The sequence below is a fragment of the Rhipicephalus sanguineus genome, chromosome 5 (genome assembly GCF_013339695.2).
Source record: "Rhipicephalus sanguineus isolate Rsan-2018 chromosome 5, BIME_Rsan_1.4, whole genome shotgun sequence".
Lineage (NCBI taxonomy): Eukaryota > Metazoa > Arthropoda > Arachnida > Ixodida > Ixodidae > Rhipicephalus > Rhipicephalus sanguineus.
The window spans coordinates 80,588,379-80,607,854 of record NC_051180.1 but is presented as its reverse complement, the minus strand read 5'-3'; positions in this window follow the sequence as shown (position 1 = coordinate 80,607,854).

Below are 19,476 nucleotides of genomic sequence, written 5' to 3'. Positions count from 1 at the left end.
CGTTACTGCAGCTGTATCGCCGATTAAAGTGTCACCGAGATCGCCCTTCACGTTTGAATGAGTAAAAGGGTATTCAGACGGCAGGGGCGTAGCCAGAAATTTTTTTTCGGGGGGGTTCAACCATATTTTATGTATGTTCGTGCGTGCGTTTGTATGTGTGCGTGTATATATACGCAAGCAAAACTGAAAAATTTCGGGGGGGGTTTGAACCCCCCCAACCCCCCCCCCCCTTGGCTACGCCCCTGTCAGACGGGGGAGGAATGCTCGGGGGATAAAGGCGGAGCCTAGTGACGTCAGCTCGCGAGGAGAAGTCTCCACAAATGCCCCCCACTCACACGGACGGGGCGAACGGAGGGGGAGACCAGTGTTACTAGACTACTCTGGTGGCTTGCACCACCCATTTGACGAGCTGCTGACGACGAGCTGCAGACGACCATGCATCTGCAGACTGTACACCCGCTGCCGCTCTCTGCAGGAGCAAGTGCAACAATGTAGCCAAACAAGAGCCCGAAATTCCGCCATATCCCCCACCGCCGGGGGATTGTTTGTCCTTTCGGGGAAAAGGTCTCCGTCTCCTCCGAGGAGGCGCGGGGAGGTCACGCCCACTCGCTAATCCTTGACGTCGTGGTCACGTGATCCGCAATCCCCTCGTCTCCCCCGAGCATTTCTCCCCCGTCTGAATACCCCTTAACTAGCCCGGCGAACTTGCTTATGTGTAAGGATTCACCGTAACGGTCAGGGTTGCCAATGGTGGCTACTTTTCGCCAAATTGGCGAATTTGAGAGGCCCGTGGCGACCTAAAATTATGAATGGCGACATGGCGAATTTTTGGCGATTTTCGGCTTAGGTCTCCACCGAGTTTTGATTCCTAAGCTCAGTGTCTTCCCAACGAATGAGCGGCAACATTCTCAGTATTTTTCTTGGTTTTGAACCCACGAGTAGAATGTGCACATTACGCGTCATTCGGTATGTCCGTCCTGTAACTCGTGTGTACCTCCTCAATTCATCTAGAGAGATAATAAAACGTTTATTTAATGTTCTGTGAAAATAAGATCAGTGAGTGGGATCCTTAGTTCGGGATGCCATCTAGATGCAGGAGGTACTGGAACGTCCCCCAGCGACATTCTAGCAAAATGTAAGTCAGCGGACTGCCTTGCAAACCGCGATGGGGCAGTGATTGACTATAGGTTTATGGCTTTAGGTGCTTTAAGCATCTCTAAAGTTTCACATCTGAAGGGGCAAGACGACGGGTTGGCCGCGTGTTCCGACCATTTGTTCCGCCAAAGCTCCAACTCCTCTGAATAGCTTGGCGACTTATTCACTGTTGCAGTACCCCCAGTTCAGCTCGCAAAGACTGTTTTGGAATAGCGAAGAGAGGCGGATACGCGGCTATTTCTGCAATAAAAATTATTTATTGAGGCATTTTTCACTGTTCTCGGTGAGCGTGTGCAATAAAAACAATAAAAACGTAACTATAAGAAAGGGTCGGTGATGTCCGGTATCATATTAGTTCACACTGAAAAGGTGTAAGACTCACTAATGATCGGTTCCTGTAAGAATTCTGTCGTGTTACCTTCAATAAACCTTTTAATCCTTTTAATTCATATAAGGGTACGTAAAGCTGTCTACAAATAATGCTTTCACGGTTTTCGCCCAAGGTTTATACCACACTTTTAGCTTTGAAACGAGAGGACAGGGATGGAAGGATATCATGAGGATTTCATTCATTCAATCTTGCGCCACCACGCACATCTTGCGGCTAGTCGGAGAAGCAGCACCATGCACTCCCATGGTGAAGCGGGCGATATGACTGGCATCGAGAAATGTCAATATAATTTAAGGGCCTTGGATGGTACTGTATTCTACGGGGCTATACGTGAGTGGAAATTCTTATTACTGGGTATGCCGCACATATCTAGAATGGCTACTTTTTTGGCGAAATTTGTAAAAAAAATGGCGACTTTTGGCGACTTTTTGCTCGTAGTTTGGCGACATTTACTCGAAAGTCAGTGGCAACCCTGGTAACGGTTATGGGCCTGTTCGTAATTTTACTCCGCGCATTTTCATACCGCAGCAAAGAGCGTCTTGCGGGGTTAGGAGGTCCGTTTTTGCATTAGTTAACAAATTAAAATGTACACGTGTGACCTATAGACTACAGCAACGTCGATGACATTTCGCGAATCAGTCACATTTGTGGCGTCAAGATACCTGATGTTATGGTGAGGTTATCAGAAGTAGTTGCACGTCAACTTAGTTTTTATAAGTTCATTTCAGAGCGCTTGTTGGTCTGCCACATACGTTTACTCAGTTATGGCCGCAGGTTTTTGACGACAATGGCGGCCGAAGGCCCGTGATGTTGCATTCCAAGGACTGTTCACCTCCCATCTTTTATATACTTCAGCAAAGCCAGGGACCAAAGGCAGGCCATTGTAAAAAGCACGTCATCGCTTTTTTTTTTTTTCATCCATTGTGAAGAGTGTTGTTCTTTGGACTCCACAAACGGGGAGGGGGTTGGGGTCCCTGCGATGAAACTTTGAAACGTTGCTCCCCCTAATGGAGAACCCTACACACGCCTATATATGCGTGCGCGCGAACGTGCACGCTTACCAATCGGAAATTCTCAAGTGGGGTTATTGCGATGGGGGGGGGGGGGGGGGGGGGGTGATATTAAGGGACAACAGCTCTCACTGAGCTAAAACTTAAGGTTTTGGTTTTACGCGCCAAAATTAACATGGTTTCAGTCACGCCGTCGTGGGTGGGAATCCGAATTTTGACTACCTTCATGGGGTTCTTCAACGTGCACCTAAGTCTAAATATACGGATGTCTCTGCATTTAGACTTCCATATTAAAAGCGTTCCCTCGTAGCGTGAAGCGCCGCGTGGACCTGCGCGAACGTTGGTGTTTCATAAAACAACTAACAAAAAAGAAAGAAAAAAGAAAGAAAACTACGACGACGATGATCGGACGGCGTGACCAGAAACGGGCCGCTACCTGCACCGCCGGGACAGGGAAAGAACGAGACAAAAAGAGTGAAATGCAGTCGGTGCGGGCAGATGCAAAAGCAACGAGACGGCGGCTGCGCAACCAACCGGCCGCCAGCACCACGGCGATGAAATGGCCGACCGAAAGACGACGAGGAATGAGGCAAGCACAGACGGCCCAGCGTCAAGTCGACCCTGAAACAAAACACGGCGCCAGCCGGAGAGAAAAAATCGAGGTCGTGAGTGCGCGCGAAGCGAAAGGGAGCCGCCGGCGCGGCGTCTCGAACGCGATGACGACGACGAACGACGCGAGGCGAGCCGCCCTTGCAGCCCGCAAAAACAGCCGAGGAGGAGGGGAGGAGGGATGAGGGCCGTCCCCATTCGCCTGCTGGGATGGCAGCAGCAGCAGCGGCCGCAGACGAGGGCAGCGACGGCGCGACGTCCCGGCGGCGCCCGGGTCAACGGTGGCGCTGGCTTTGCGCGGCTGTTGCACCCACTTCCGGGCGCGAAAGAACGCGCACGACGGCGCGCCGGGGCCTGACCATTACTACGCGATGGCTGCTCCCACGGTTCGCTGCCGTTGCGCAGCTGGACAAAGCCCCCCCCCCGCAGAACAATGAGAGGCACTGCCCAATAAAGGAACTCCCCGGCGCCATGCGGTCGCCGCCGTCTGACGGCGACGAACCCCCACCCCCTCCCCAGTCATCGCGACCCGCTTGCGTTTGGCCCCGCTGTGGTGCGTGTGCGACAGGCAGCTCCTCTCTCGTGGATGGGAGTCGAGCGCACACCTGCCGATTGACGCCGGAGTGTCGCGCGCTGTGCTCGCCGAGCGTGATGTTTACGCCGAAACTTGCCCCCTCTCTTGCAGAACGGATGTACGCATACGACACACGGCGCTTTGGGCCATATAGAAAAGACACACAAATGGTAAAAGACTAAAAAAAGACGAGCGTTGCGTGATCCGGAGAGGAAAAAGTCGGCGCCGCCGTGCCGCCGTGCTACGTATACATGCGTGCGTACATACATGCTGTTGGCTGCCGGCTTTCCCAGGCAACCGGCCCGCCGGTGGGCGACCATGTCGGTGACCGTATCTTCATGGAGGAAGTCTGGCTCACCTTACGCAGCTTACATATCAATTGAAACGGACAGCCACGAGGCTTCGCGAACATTATGCTTGCATTTCTTTCTTTTTTTATTTGTAGACAAGAGTCGAAGCGGACCTAGCAGTAGTTGGCGACTTAGCATGGCTTTCATTTCAACCTTCTCAGACTTTTTTTCTTCGTACACGTTTTTCTTTTTATTTTTCAATCGCTTTTTGAAACCACTCGTTATCCATCCTTGCGACCTTTTCATCCTTGGCTAAAACGATGGAACAGCGTGTGCGATAACGCTGATGAAAGCGACTCATTCGGGACTTTATACATGAGCGATATAGCAAGCGTGAAACACATGCCGGCCGGAGGCTATCCTAGTCTGGCGGATCTGACCGGCCAGCTTGAAGGCCTCGACGTCTCGCGAGCATGTTTGCACCTTCAGAAGAGGCGTGCGAGGCCAAAGAAAGAAAAAAAAAAGAGACAGAAACGGGGCAGTCACTGTCCCAGGAGGCGCCGGTGCGAGTTCTGAATACTTCCCAGCCAGCCGAACAAAGGACGGATGCGGTATCTGCTTCTGGCCAGTGAGAGATTACGGCCGGCGTCGAAGAAGAGGGCCTATATCAGTGGCCACCGGTGCGCGCCATACACAGCTCCGCGTTTACAAGCGCGGCCGTCCAACCTATGTACAAATTGATGTGACAACCGCACGGAGCATTTCAAAGTGAAGCGGAATTCAGCTACGATGTTCATGTGGATCAAATGTAAATCAAAAAACAGTCAGCAATGTCGAGTGTACACAGGGCACCGGAGAGGGAAGGCGCATTTAGGCACCGGTGTATCACAGGCGGTTGCAGCATGAAATAACATTGTAGGGATATGTCGAAGCATCCGAAAAGGCTATATATGCTATAGCGAAGCATCTGCACCGGACATATATACCTTTCCAATAGAGTGTGCCGCCTCCTTGGTGTTCTATGGCACGGGAGTACAAAGGCTTCAGGATAACTTTTTTCTTGCGAGGGTTGGTGTTTACTAAACATATTGTAGTAGAACAAAGTTCGTAAAAGAAAGGAAAAAGAAAAAATTACAGCATATCCACGGATGAATGATGAGCTTGGGCGAAGCTCCTGAAGCAATCATGGTTACACCGTGAAATGTTCAGTGGTTTCGCCAAGAAGTAATCAAAGCGATACGTTGCTTTGATTACTGCTGCGCTCGCTTGGCGGCAGCCTCTCGAGCTCGCACCTCGGGATCCTGCCGACGAGCACGAGACGCAGCGGCCTTCCGCACCCGGCGCTCCTCGTCGTCCATGGTCCGCCAAGCAGCACGATCCGGCAAGCGCACTCCTCCACGTACGGCGACGATCAAGGAGAATGAGAGATAACGGGCGCAGCAGCCAATCTGAGAGCAGCGGCACCTATAACGCCATCTAGCGTGCATTCACCCAACCGCCATATTGAACACATCTCTATGGGCATCTAGTATTGGCCTCGAGGAGTTACGGAGTCGCCCTCTATCGGACGCGCCTCGATTGCGTGCTAGGCAGGATACCGCCGGCGCGCTCCCCATAGGTTTTGCTGTCGGCGCTCTACAAAAACACCTCGCGGAAGCCCTCCAGGGCATTTCTGTAAGTACTTTCGAAATGAACTGTGTTCTTTACTGTCAAAATAATCATTTTTGACGAACTGAAAGCGCAAGATAGTCTACAGTCGCTGTCTCTTTGCAGAAAACCGAGCACCCGCTTCACGCTGTCACCGCGTTGCAGACCCCTGAACCGGCTTCTTGCGTGAAAGGTTGTCACTCGCTGAGTGCAAACTATGTGAAATATCTCGTTAGAGTAGACTGCCTGTATAACCAAACGGAGCATAATAGAAAGAAGCTCCAAGCCAGCGATCGCACGGGTTCGCGGCGACTGACGGTGCCTCTGCATGTATGAGCGTCTGCATGTATGTTCGTACTGATGGTTTCGCTTTTGCTACGAGCGCATTTTGGCACCGGGCTGTGAACTTTAGGCCGCAAAATATGAGAATTTGTGAGTAAACAAACAACTACTGTTGCGCGGACGCTATCAGAGCAGTTCAAAAACAATTTCCTTACAACTGCGGCTTCGGTGCGCATGGCAACTTTGTGATCTGCCGTCCCGACGATTCAGTGTTTTTTTTTTCTTTTTTGGTCTAAATTCGGGTACGTTTCAATGTCATTTGACAAGTTGTCTCGCACTGCCATAGGCGTGCGCAGGGGGGGGGGGGGCAAGGGGGGCGAGAAGGGGGGGCGCAAAGTCAGCCCTATACATTGTAGGGGGGGCGAGAAGAGGGGCGCAAAGGCAGCCGCATACATTGACATAATAGGGAGGGGGGGGGCGCTGCGACGAACCTTCGCCCCCCCTGAAGGGGAACCCTGCGCACGCTTATGCGCACTGCGTATTGATTGGTCTTCTCAGCGGGCAAATGCCGCTGCTTATGTTTCTTTACTCCGCGCATTCGTTTCGTTTGGTGCTCACACAAAACGTGAGCAAATGCGACGCCTTTTTTTATTGCTCCTTAGTTATCGTTCCGTTTGCATTCCAGTGAACTTGCCGCTCTCTGTCATCAAAATTCATAGACCAAAGCTTCACCACTTCGAGATTGCTGGTGGAAGAAGAACCAGTCTACGAGACCGAGCATGTAGTAGCATGCGACGCCTAAAGGCCCGAACACACGTACGCGTTGCAGCGCGTCAACGCGTGACTTTTTGACGCGGCGTCGCGTCCTCTCCCTGTGGAGAGGGAGGGCGCGCAGCTTCGCGTAGCCACGCGCCCTCTCTCCCTATAGGGAGAGGGCGCGACGCCGCGTCAAAAAGTCACGCGTTGACGCGCTGCAACGCGTACGTGTGTTCGGGCCTTAAGAAAAGAAAGAAAATACAGCAACGTTTGCGGACTTGTTCTGCAAACGTTGGCTGTGAACTAGGACCCACATGAACTTGAAATAGCGGTGAATGAAACAGAAGTTATTGCAGCAACCAACAGCCGCAAAACAGGATAGTAATTATTTGGCATGTACCCCAGCAATTTTGGCAGCAGTGTCGTGTCTAACGCCAACAGGGTGGCATCTTTCCCACGTAAATAAACGAGGCTCCAAGAAAATACATGGGGCTGGCCGGTGGGCCGATCACGGAGGCAATGCAAAATTTATGTAGCTTATGAAGCAATGCATGCGTCATCAAATAGGAAGGTTGCCCGTCGGCGTCCCGCGTCGGCGGCGACAACACGAGTGATGCAAAAAATAATCGTCACGTGATGGTGTCACCATATGACGTCATCATGACGTCACAGATCGCCAAAATATGTAGCGTCATTATGACGTAACATAATGTGACGTCACATGATGACGTATTCACACGTCATGGTCGCTTTGCATTGCCTCCGTGATCGGTCGCGGAGGCCGTGCAAAACCGCGTTAGGCGCCGAACGCTTTTGGAGGGGGGCGCGGGAGAATCAGTACATCGACTGACAAGAAGAAGATGGCTTTCGCCTTCTAGTCATCTTTAACGAATGCATAAGGAACCCTGTGCGTTTTTTAATTTAACGTATCTAAACAATGACTTGCGCATCTGCAGCCGATTTTGTGGACGCTGAGCACGGGGCCGACGATCAAGAGGTCGCATGAGGGTTCTGAGATGGCATCGCACGTGGTAAAAGGTAGCGCTTTTACCATCCTGTGGCAGATAAGTATCATTTGCCGGTGGGAAGCGCGCGCGAGCCATCGTCTCAGTGCGCGCTGTCTGCTACTCACCGAACATCGCAGGCCCGAAGCAGTAACAAAAGTCTTCGTCGCGGAAGTACATGTTGCACACAAGACTCGTAGCGGATGGCTACTTGCCGGTTCTTAGCTTTACAACCCATGCTTCACGCTGTTTCTTGTCCCGCGGTTACCAGTGCGGGCTGACACTGGGCTCCTTTGCGTAAGCGCGGCACTGCGGCACCGAGCGGTAGAGCCCCATGTTCGTCGCCTTCGGAAGCAGCCACTCTATTACAATGGTTTCAATTGAGTAGAAAATGAGAGAAAACTCCCGAATTTGAACAGACAGCAGCGCATGTGGGACTTGAAACTCGTTTTCAAAGCACGCGGCAGTGCGCGACAAGCAGCCGACGCGGCCGCTGAGACCACGTGATCCTGCCAAGCACGTCACGCCGACGGTGGCGCCGGCGTTTCCAGTGGTGGGCCTCGAGGCCAATATCGTCACCCAACTGCAGTTTGCATGCATCTCTATGGGACAGCGTCATCTATTGAAAATGATACAGGAGACGCGACAGCGGTGGAACGCCGGATGGAGCGACGACCGACAAGGTGATGCTATAAGGAGCTTCGCCCCTAAAAAAGAGAGGAGAGAAAGAGAGGCGCTACTCAAAGTTCGTAACAAGCTGTCTGTCTTTCCTCTCCTTTTTTTGTTTCCTTTCTTTTACGAACTTTGCGTTACTACAATATGCTTAATACAAAGGCTGACGTCACTGCCTCGACGGTGCATTTCGGGGGAGTCACGCATATTTACCACAGCCGAGAGAGGATTACGGAGGCATCCAGGGATCATTCGTGGAAAAGGCGCATAGTCGAGCGGCTTGAAAAGCATAGCGTAAATTTAGGCAGCGGCAAAATTGAATAAAGCGGCCCGCAGAGGAATCAACGAGCACATGAGATCTCTTTGCACGAGTTGCGCGGATTTTAGTGCACGTGTAGTGAACGTGGTGCGGTAGTAGCAAAACCTGTTTAGTTGCGAAAGCACCATCGCGCGCACATTTTCTTTTTTAGATGTGAAGTATCTTAAGGCGGAGCTCTCCGGTGGTGGTGGTGTGCGGCGTGACCACCCTTACTGCGCATGCGCATACCCTCTACACACACCTCCTCTCCACTTACCATCTCCACTTTCCCTCTCCCCTCCCCCTCTCCACATTCCATCTCCCCTTCCACTCTCCACATTCCCTCTCCCCTCCCCCTTTCCACTCTTCCTCTGATACGCCGGCTAGACATGCCGAAATTCTCTCCTGCGCAACGCCGCGATGAGCTCGAGCGCATGCGCGTCCCCTCCCCTTCTCCCTCCTCTCCTACGCTGCCGCCCTCTCGCCCGCCTGTCGACCGCGTTCCCCGCTCGCCCTGTGAGAATTAACGGCCAGGCTAGATGGAAGATACGACGCGCGTAGCGTCCCTCTTCGCGTTCCACGACGCGAGGTCGATAGCATGCCCAACGAACGCCAACGGAACGCGATCGTGCAAGTGCTCCGGCTTCGCATCGCCTCATGGTCCGCTTTAGCGGGAGATGGTGTAATTTTTCGTTTTTTTTTTTCAGCTTTACATCTTGACTCCCTTATCGTAATCCTCGGTCGTAATTACTAACTTAAGCCATGCAGCTTTCTGTCCCAGACCAGTGCGTAGTAATAACACATGAATGCGATCCGAGCTCGCGTAGGGAGGCTAGGTAGAGAAAGCAGACTCCTTCAGTAGAGGTTGTCTAGCGCAGGCAGAAGTCTATAGTTTGTCTTATTTGTTTGTTTGTTTAAGCGTAGAAGAGTTTTTTTTTCTTTATTTCTTTAGTTCTCGCGGACACTTCCGCTGACAGAATGGGACGGAAGCTACGTCATCGTTCAGCATGGCGGCACGTGGACTGCCCGCCAGAGGCCCAACAATGGTTTCCCCAGGAATTGAGATAGGCTTTATTCTTTTTATATAAATGGTGGGGGAGGGGGGGTGAGAAGCTGCAGATATTTTATTCATTTTTTTTTTAATTTGTGTCAAATGTGATTGCATAGAGATGGTAATTTGACTCCGTTACCCATGACCAATATTACGAACAAGTAGTCTTATGCAAGGAATAAAGTCGTGATCAGTGACGTAAATTCTGGGGAGTCGAGGGTGCTGACCCCCCTTGTGTTCAGGCTGGGGGGAGGGGAGGGGGGGAACACCCCTTGCACGTTTCTGCCCCCTTGTGATTATAAGCTTTCTAGCATCACAAACGAATTACTTGACAGTTAAATACAGCGCCCTCTCCGTAAAACCAGCTTTGAAATCTGAAGCCCTTCCAAACAGCAGAAACGAAGTACAATGAAAGCTGCTTTCCGTTTCGAAAGACACTGCACAGCACGAGCTTTCTGAAATGTTAGGGGTTACTTCTGATGTGCTGCAAATGTTTATTATGCTTGGCTCTAAAATGCAGCGTAAATAAAGAATCCCCGATCATTAATTATGTCGACGGTTTCGCGGAAGCCAATGACAATGAAGAATGAATCCGATTGCTGGAATATGATTACGTTAATTTTTCTTTTTTTTTCAAAAATTACCGGGTAACATAAACAAGGTTTACAAGCAAGCCATCGTGGGAGGCTGTTTCTAACAGGTAAACACGATCGGGGACGGAGCTAAAGTTAAAGAAAAGCTGTACATTTGCGCATTATAACAAAGAAGTGCTGGCATTTTCACTTGATGGTTTAACCCGAGTGACAGAAATATGCGGCTAGAGCCCACCTACGAGCTACACTTAGAAACTAACTTCATCAACGTACCTTTCTACTATTGGCTGCTCAGTGCTGTTAGGTTAAGCTCATGGGTTGCTTGTAATGTATGTCTGTGCATGTGCATGAACGATCAAGGGTTCGTTTTCTTGGTTATGTACAACATAGTGAAGCCAAGGAAAGTATGGAGGCATAATTTGTAATCTTCAACTGTATAAATGTGAAGCACTGAAAGTGGACGAAGAGAGTGAATATATGTGTATGTGCGCCTGTATTGCTCATCGCCAGGCGCCCTGCGACTAAGGGCTTGGCGATACAGGCCGCAAACTTCTGCCATCCATTCTGTAAGTGTACATCTGCATAGGTATATATGTAAAGCGGAAACGTTCTATTATAACTTTAGTTCCGGGTGGTCACCACTGACGTGGTTCAAACATGTACAAAACGCATTCGCGTCGCTTTGCTGCAACGCAATCTATTGAGAGCGGCCGTTGAGCAATGCATGTGATACATCTGTTGTGCCGCGACATCGCTGGCGCCTCATGTTTTACTGAATAACAACCTCGAGCCTGCGGATAACAACTATACACACACGCACACACACACACACACAAAAAAAAAAAAAGATGACGTCGCGTTTTTCATCAGCCATACTATAGACCCTATATATAGACAATGAGTTTGCGCGCGTCCCTTGTACGAAGCGTGAAAGTTGTGTTGTTTCTCTGGCGGCGCGGCGTTTTGCAATCGTTTCGCGCTTCAAAGTATTTGTCTATTTATTTACGGCTATAGCTCGGCGGCCTTTCGCAATCCCCCTCTTCCGGCCGGGCCGCCTACGTACGTGTCATGCCAGTAAATATCGTGTAGCTGCGTGCAGTTGCAAGATACCGTTAGCAGTAAAAATTGAATGAATAAATAAATAAAATGATAAAAGAAAGAAAATCGATGAAGAGGAAGGGGGGGGGGGTGATATGAGCCTAGGTACGGTAAGGCATGTGGCGTCCGCATGTTAGTGAGTGATGTACCACGGCCGCTACATAAAAAAAAAAAACAGGTGCGGCCTGCTGCGTGGCGCCGAAACGGCGTCCGGGGCCTAGTTCTCCTTGCGCCCGCTCTGGCGCCACCACACCGGTCCAGCTAAAGGACTTTAGGTCCAGCTGTTCACGGAGAAGCGCTTCGACAGCCGCGTTTGTACGAGCGACAATTACTCCAATCAGGCCGTAGATTACGCCTTTTATAGCTGCACATTACAGGTTGACTATTGAAGTCGTTATTAGAAATGCCGATTACCCCACATATGTGAACAGTTTGCCCTAGGACTACCAATATTTGTAGAGTGGGCCTCAGTACTCTTCATGAAGGTTGCCCGCTTTACTCACCTGAAATTGAAAGAAGTTCTCGTTATTACGAATTATGCTGAGTATATTTACGTGTTTCTTCAAGACGAAGTAGTGAGTGATGCAGGCACTCAGGAGGGTGGCCGCCTTTTCTCCCGAAATTTGACTTTTCCTCTGTCTCTCTATAACAAGCGCGGCAGGTTAGTAGAGGTGCATGACATGAAATCAGTAGCACATAAAGAAACGGCGGCAAAATAAGATACACAGAACTGACAAGCGCTTGTTCTGTGCACGTTTCTTCCTTTTGTCTCCCGTTTTTTTTTTTTTTTTTTCTTGCGCAAGATCTAATGTGGTTTGGCAGGCCTGATCTACAGGAAAGCTACGTTCTGTGCTCGGTTCTGAGGCCGACTGTGGAACGCACGCTTCGATCTCGTCTTTCACAGGGTGCGAGAAACTTTTGATCTTAGGGCTTTCTCCTGAGCTTTCACAATCACCTGCCCCAACTATTGCGTCATCAGCTGCATTCATTCGCCAGCGTTTTCTGGGCTGCGCGTTCTTTTTTTGCATGTAGTGCGGATAACCGGGAAACACAGTCGGGACCACAGTCGGAAGCAAAATCCTAATCTTCGTGTTCTTTTTATAGTCATCCTCAGTGAAATGTAATGAACATACCAGCGACCTGTCGCTTGGCTCCCACTTACTTGCTTTTAGGGGCGAAGCTCCTTAAGGCGGCACCCGTTCGTCCCTCGTAGTCGTCGTGGTCGTAGTAGTGAGTAACAAGTCTTACGCTTTGACCTCCAAGGTGGTGCCGGTGGGAGATTTCTCCTGTGCGTTGTTGAACAATAAAAAATTCGCAGCGTGCGCGTTAACTAAAAGCCGAATTCTTCTGTCTCTCATTCCCCATTAGCAGCCATTGGCATGTTCCAGTAGGAAACGTTAGTAGAAGTAGAAGTGTAAGTGTTAGCTAAAAGCCGACTTCTTCTGTCTCTCATTGCCATTAGCAGCCATTGTTACCTCCAAGGTAGTGCCTGGTGAGATTTCTCCTGTGCGTGATTAAACAATAAAAATTTTGTTCAAAACGCCGTTGATTGAATGAAATAAACCAACGAAAGACGCCAGATGTTTTGTAAAAGCAGAACGAAAGAACGCCAGATGTTTTTTCTTAAAGTGTAGTAGTAGTAGTTGCATGTAGCCACCTCGCCCGATCGTCAACGGGCGAGGTGGACCGGCAACGGCGCGAGGACCCTGCCGTACGAGAGTTAAATCACACTAAAAGACATACTTTGCGGGCGATACACTCTAGTGAGCTTTCAACTTTTCGTCTTAATGTACATGATAAAGAAATTATTTCTACGAAAAACGCAAGGCACACCTTGAGCAATATGTTTGGTTTTGTGACGCTAAATGGAACCATGAGGCGATGCGAAGCCGGAGCACTTGCACGATCGCGTTCCGTTGGCTTTCGTTGGGCATGCTACCGACCTCGCCGTCGTGGAACGCGCGTCCTGTCTTCCCTCTAGCCTTGCCTTTAATTCGCACAGGGCGAGCGGGGAATGCGGTCGCTCTTGGCGCTCTTTCGCTCGGGAGCGGACTTCTTCCTTGCATTTCACCGATCACAAGTGATAATGAAGGGACCACGTAAACCAACAGTACAATAAAAGTTTGATGTTTAATATATACACGATGTTTCACACTCTTCATATTATGTACTGGGCGCATTTCACGGTTTACAGATGATTCCCTCCGTAGCTTCGCCCCACTCATCATCATTCACCCCGTGGATATGCTGTGATTTTTTTCTGATGGCCCTTGGCGAGAAATATTCTTCAGCCACGCTTCACGACGCTGCAGATCACTAGGGAATTCGTGGTACTTCATAGTAGCGTCTCTTCTCGCGTTTGAATTGCACAGCGGCACACAACAGCTTCGCGGCATCTCACCGCTGGAAAAAACCGTCCGCCACAGACGCGCACACCAAATAAACGCACTCAGGCGCGAGAAACATGAGGAAAGCTACTCACACACACGATCACACAAAAAAAATCACAGCATATCCACGGGGTGAATGATGATGAGTGGGGCGAAGCTACGGAGGGAATCATCTGTAAACCGTGAAACTCCTTCCGTGAAATGCGCCCAGTACATAATTAAAGAGTGCTGAAACATCGTGTAATATATGAAAACAATCAAACTTTGTATTGTACTGTTGGTTTACGTGGTCCCTCAGTATCACTTGGGATCGGTGAAAATGCAAGGAAGAAGGGTCCGCTCCCGAGCGAAAGAGCGCCAAGAGCGAAAACCGCATTCCCCGCCGCCCGTGCGAATTAAAGGCAAGGCTAGAGGGAAGACAGGGACGCGCGTTCCACGACGCAGGTCCGGTAGCATGCCCAACGAAAGCCAACGGAACGCGATCGTGCAAGTGCTCCGGACTTCGCAACGCCTCATGGTTCCATTAGCGTCACAAAACCAAACATATTGCTCAAGGTGTGCCTTGCGTTTTTCGTAGAAATTAATTTCTTTATCATGTACATTAAGACGAAAAGTTGAAAGCTCACTAGAGTGTATCGCCCGCAAAGTATGTCTTTTAGTGTGATTTAACTCTCGTACGGCAGGTCCTCGCGCCGTTGCCGGTCCACCTCGCCCGTTGACGATCGGGCGAGGTGGCTACATGCAACTACTACTACTACACTTTAAGAAAACATCTGGCGTTCTTTCGTTCTGCTTTTACAAAACATCTGGCGTCTTTCGTTGGTTTATTTCATCAATCAACGGCGTTTTGAACAAAACTTTTATTGTTTAATCACGCACAGGAGAAATCTCACCAGGCACTACCTTGGAGGTAAACAATGGCTGCTAATGGCAATGAGAGACAGAAGAAGTCGGCTTTTAGCTAACACTTACAATTCTACTTCTACTAACGTTTCCTACTGGAACTGCCAATGGCTGCTAATGGGGAATGAGAGACAGAAGAATTCGGCTTTTAGTTAACGCGCACGGCTGCGAATTTTTTATTGTTCAACAACGCACAGGAGAAATCTCCCACCGGCACCACCTTGGAGGTCAAAGCGTAAGACTTGTTACTCACTACTACGACCACGACGACTACGAGGGACGAACGGGTGCCGCCTTAAGGAGCTTCGCCCCTAAAAGCACACGAACAACGCATAAATTCCGAGCCGACCACATTGTAGCACCACGGCCGCTGCATAATGGTAGCACGAACTGGCCTCTGCTTTGCGGACCGCGCTAGTGGCGTCCTCACCAAAAACTGCGGCCGCAACTGTGAACTCGACCGGGACGCGCTTGCCCATTGACGGCGACGCGACGCAGCAGGCCGCACCTGTTTTTTAACACGAAAGTGTTTTATGCCGGGGTCCACCAAGTACATCCGTCACGGATGTGACGTTGATAAAATGGACGGCAACGGGTGAGAAAGAAAAAAACCAAGAAAAAGATACCCCGCTGGGAATCGAACCCACGACGTTGCGGCCGCGACGGCAAGCGCCCGACGCCTCTACCGACTAAGCCAACTCGGAGATGCTAGGCACGGCGCGAACGCGCCTTATATCTTTCACACCTTCTCTTCGCGGCGGGCGGAGCGGAGCGGTGCGCCGTCTGTGAGAGGTGAAAAGAAGTAATGCTCACGATCGACACTTACTAGCGCTTACTCCGAGATTGCACGTGATATCGGAGGTCATGGTTAAAGCGTCTCGATACCAGAGAGGTAGACTGGCCGCGCTGGCGTCGCCGAGGCACCCTTGACGCAGTTACGTTCTTTGCCTTTGGATTCGTGTTAGCGTGCGTCGGCTCATCGGAGTAGTGCAGCTTCCACGTGCACGAACGGGATTTCTCTGCCGCCGACTGCTTCAATTGCGAGAGCACCGACTAACAAAAACTGCTGCAATATGCGTTGCAGAAAGGACGCGATTTCGACGGGCGAATGTCGTGCCTTGGTGGAGCGAGAGCAGCGCCTGCGAGACAGATGCCAGCGGGACGCACGCGTTTGCGGCTCACGCTACGAACCTCTACCTCCCGCGTTGCTGAAGTGCAGTGTGTGTTATGTATGCATGAGCACAGGCGTCGGCTACCCATTACTAGAAAGCGCACACCGTGCCGTTTCTCTCCTTAATTGACGACGCTTTGGAGAAGCGCATACCGGGTACCAGTGTTGATTATGAGCTTGTTGATATCATCCTTACGCGGGATTCACGATTCGCTGTGTCCAAATATGTGTTCGCACCGTCAGCTACCACAATGGTTTAATCATGATCACGGGCGTTAGTCGTCGCGTAGAGACATGCTGTCAACATGGGTGCATCCACGTCAAACGGTGCTATAGCTGCCGAACACGAATAGACATTGTACAAGCTCTCATATATCATAAGCACTACTTTTGTGAAGACACGTTTCACTTTCGTGTTATACCGATTCCTATGACGGAGGGATCAGCCATGTTTTTAACACGAAAGTGTTTTATGCCGGGGTCCACCAAGTACATCCGTCACGGATATGACGTTGATAAAATGGACGCCAACGGGTGAGAAAGAAAAAAACCAAGAAAAATATACCCCGCTGGGAATCGAACCCACGACGTTGCGGCCGCGACGGAAAGCGCCCGACGCGCTACCGAGTGAGCTAACTCGGGAGATGCTGGACACGGCGCGAACGCGCCTTATATCTTTCGCACATTCTCTTTCGCGGCGGGCGGAGCGGGGCGGTGCCGCCGTCTGTGAGGTGTTGAAAAGAAGTAATGCTTCACGATCGGCACTTACTAGCGCTTCCTCCGAGATTGCACGCGATATCGGAGGTAATGGTTAAAGCGTCTCGATACCAGAGAGGTAGACTGGCCGCGCTGCCATCGCCGAGGCACGCTTGACGCAGTTACGTTCTTTGCCTTTGGCTTCGTGTTAGCGTGCGTCGGCTCAACGGAGTAGCTTCCACGTGCACCAACGGGATTTCTCCGCGGCCGACTGCTTCAATTGCGAGAGCACCGACTAACAAAACTGCTGCAATATGCGTTGCAGAAAGGACGCGATTTCGACGGGCGAATGTCGTGCCTTGGTGAGCGAGAGCAGCGCCTGCGAGACAGAGGCCAGCGGGACGCACGCGTTTGCGGCTCAGGCTACGAACCTCTACCTCCCGTGTTGCTGAAGCGCATTATGTGTTATGTATGCCTGAGCACAGGCGTCGGCTACCCGTTACTAGAAAGCGCACACCGTGCCGTTTCTCTCCTTAATTGACGACGCTTTGAAGAAGCGCATACCGGGTACCAGTGTTGATTATGAGCTTGTTGATATCATCTTTACGCGGGATTCACGATTCGCTGTGTCCAAATATCACATCGTCAGCTACCACAACGGTTTAATAATGATCATGGGCGTTAGTCGTCGCGATAGAGACATGCTGTCAACATGGGTGCATCCACGTCAAACGGTGCTATAGCTGCCAAACACGAATAGACATTGTACAAGCTCTCATATATCACTACACATTAAGCACTACTTCTGTGAAGACACGTTTAACTTTCGTGTTATACCGATTCCTATGACGGAGGGATCAGCCATGTTTTTTTTTTTTTATGTAGCGGCCGTGGATGTACTGTTGACGGCTCAATTGAAAGCAAAAAAAAGTAAGAAAAATCGCGTGAGTCTTGCAACAACTGCAATCCAGCTTACTTTGCCTTACCAGCAATTAAATACGTGCAAGCATGACTCCACAGTAACTCACATGCAATGAAAATTTTGCACTGGCGCAGCCGCGTTCTGCAAAGTAGTGCACATAATGTGTTGGTCCTTTTCTCACACTTTCTCGAAGAAGGCTATAGTAGTGTTCTGTCATTGACGCTTTACGTCTGGCATCACAGGCGACTGCGCAAGGGGGGAGGGGTTGCGGTCGGCTCCCCTTATAATCACATCAGGAGGGCGCCAAGTCAACCCCACATCTTCACTCAGTCAGACCTGTCCCGTCGTTGTGTAATGTGCAGAGTTATGGCCATGAAAATTTTCGACAATAATGGCAGCCGAAGAAATGTTGCATTCCATAACCGGTTTTACTTCTCACCTTTACCATCCGGAAAGCCGGGTACCAAAGGCAAGCCGTTGTGAACAGCGCGTCAACCTGTCATTTTCATTTTTGCATCCATTGAGAAGTTTGTTTTCTTTTGAACTCTTCCAATTGGGGAAGGAGCGGGGGGGGGGGGGCTCTGCGGTGAAATACTGCTCCCCCCCCCCCCATAATGGAGAAACCGGCGCACGCCTACGTTTGGAGTGGTCAACGGATCCGAGAGCCTACTACTGGGTGATTCTACGTAAGATCGAACAAACAAACGATGGCTAGTCGACCTCCTAAATTTATTTCAAAATTTTATATATTATTGCCTGATGAGTGGAAAGAAGAGATCCGCAATTTGTTCTGCCGCCAAAAGTTTTTTCGAAGCGCAGGAAATCAATAATGAAGAAGAGGTGGAGTGGAGCGCTCATCCGCTCTGCTGTTTTGGCCAACTTTCGTTATGAATTGAACAAAATATATTAAAGTTAGGTAGCTGAAATTTCTTTAACTAAATATATGCACGTTTTTGCTTCTGCTCAGCTATTTTTAGTTTTTATGTGTAGCGTAGATGTTTAGGCAAGGAGACCCTTAGGCAAGGATTGGCAATTCCGACTTCTTGCCCAGCAAGTGTATAAAATGCAGGCAGGATTGAATTTCTTTTTATTAAAAGGTCAGCAGTACCGGAAAGGGTGTCGGCGGCACTGAAGACGTTAACTTTCAAATTATTTGGTCACTGCAGCGGCCACGAGCGCGGGGCTACCATGCAGGCGCGCGCGCATCCGAGATGCTCGTTGTAAGAGACGGCGCAGTGAGAGCTCGTTTTCGCGTCCTCAGACTGACTGAGTTCGAAACAGCACCACCTCTGGGGTGACTTAAACGCACGTGCACCGGTAGTCGCAGTGATTTGGTCAACGACATCGATTTCTTTTTCAGGGGGCATAAGAATGTCATCGTTCAACAGCGCGTTCCGTGAAGATCTTTCATTGCAATGGTAGCAAAAGCACGCGTAGCACAAGTTGTCCCTCTCACTGACAGTCACTGATCCTGATCTTTCGGGTGTTAAACGTTTTTGTAGCGTTAGCTACACTTGCCTATACGGAGCCGATTTCGCGTGGAGCGTCATGAGCCGTGCAGCGCATGCGTGAGGATCAGTGATGTCACACAGCTGGGTCACCGGAGCTGGCATCTCACGCGCTCTCAGACACCGCCGCGCGCGGCTCGCCGCTGCTTGTCTGCTGCGCGTTCAGGAGGAGTGGCGTCGTAGCCGCGGCAGACAAACTGGAGCAGACGCGCGCGCAGACTCCGCCACCGCCGCGCGCGACTCGCCGCCGCTGCTCTGGGCTTTCCAGAGTGACGTCGTAGCCGCGGCAGACGTATTGGCGCCAGCGCGCGCGCAGCTATTCGCCTTCGCTGTGCAGCCGCCGTCTGACACTGTGCTGGAGCCGCTTGATGGCACCTGACTGGCGTTTGCTGGTGGGTAACGCCATGGAGAAGGAGAGCGCAAATGCTGCTCAACGGCGCAGAAGAGCCGAGAAGC